Below are 1,571 nucleotides of genomic sequence, written 5' to 3' on the forward strand. Positions count from 1 at the left end.
GATGGGGAGTTGTTTCAGGGCGGCGAGGCGGCGGCGGACCGACGGTGGGGAGTTGTTTCGGGGCAGCGAGGCGTCGGCGGACCAATGGTGGGTAGTTGTTTCGGGGCAGCGAGGCGGTGCGGGGTTCGGCCAGTGGTGGCTGGAGGCTCAAGGGGGGTGCAGGTTGAAGATGAACTGTAGGCCCTCCATAAACTATCCCATGCGAAGTGCCTCTCTGCTACCATTGCGTTCAGTTTCGACCGTAACATTCAGATTCCACAGTAAATTTCAATTTCGATGGTTAAGTTCAGAGTCAACAGTTTTTACCTCATTTGTTGTAGTCAGGTGGTTTTTGGTGATGTAAATTTTACATCTATCACTTTTTCGTAATGCATTTTACATCATCTATTGGAGATGCTATTAGAATCCCACTTGAGATTAACAATGTCTGTCTTGTGCTGTTTCAGGCTTGACGTCTTACGGCTCACCAGAGCTGCTCCAAGGATGGAATGATCCATCACAACAGAGTAGTGCCCTGGACGCCGTCTAGAGATTCCTCAGATCCTCCTCCACACCTCCGACAGTCACCTCTGCCTCAACTTCTTCAGCGACCAACCCAATGATGCTGAGGTCGACACGGCTACAACAAAGAGGTTGTACACTTGTCGCATCACTTATTACTCTACATTCATGTCGATCCATTAGGGCTATTCACTACAGGAAACAGTTAATTTGCCGTCTGTGGATTACAGACGGCAAAGACCTAAATCCAGGCGGCAAAGATTTTGCCGTCAGGAAGCAGACGACAAACTCAGACGGTAAAGATTAGCCGGCAAAATATACTTTGCCTTTAGCCTTTTGTCAAGATGACAGCAAAGATTTTGCCGTCAGTCAAAAATCAGCTTTGTCATCAACCGAATAATTTACAGATGGCAGAGAAAAGCATCTTTGCCATCAGCCAAACGCCATCTTTGCCATCAACCTCAAACATCACAAACAGCATATAAATATTTTTTAACCAAATAAAAACTGAACCCACATTGCACAATTGAGATCAGCTAGCCAATATTTCATGGGATGGTCGACGCGGTAATCAAACCCCACTACAATCTTCCTATACAATACACATTATCGATATTTCCAGATTGAAAAAACCTAAATGATGTACCACACTAGATTGTACACAATACACCTTATACAATACCCAATACTACATGTCTACATCACAATACACAACAATATTACACGAATAGCCTGCAAAAAAACAATATTACACGAATATCTTCTCGATCCACCACAGCCTTGATCTGGTGGAGACGAACACCGCTTCTCGATCCGCCACTCCTCTTGTGTAGGCCACTGCGGGACACGCTCGATCTGGTGGCGCCGGCGCCGGTAATGGCGGCCCCCAGCGGGTGGACGGAGCGGGCGGATGCAGGACGGAGCGGGCGGACACAGGCGAAGGCGGGCGGACACGGGCGGCGCGTGGCCGGTTGCTGGGGCGGCGCGCGGTCGGTTGCACGGGCGGAGGAGGGCAGGCGGCGCGCAGCTGGTGGCACGGGTGGACGCAGGCGAAGGCAGGCGGACATGGG

The sequence above is a fragment of the Triticum aestivum genome, chromosome 6A, assembly GCF_018294505.1.
Source record: "Triticum aestivum cultivar Chinese Spring chromosome 6A, IWGSC CS RefSeq v2.1, whole genome shotgun sequence".
Classification (NCBI taxonomy): Eukaryota; Viridiplantae; Streptophyta; class Magnoliopsida; order Poales; family Poaceae; genus Triticum; species Triticum aestivum.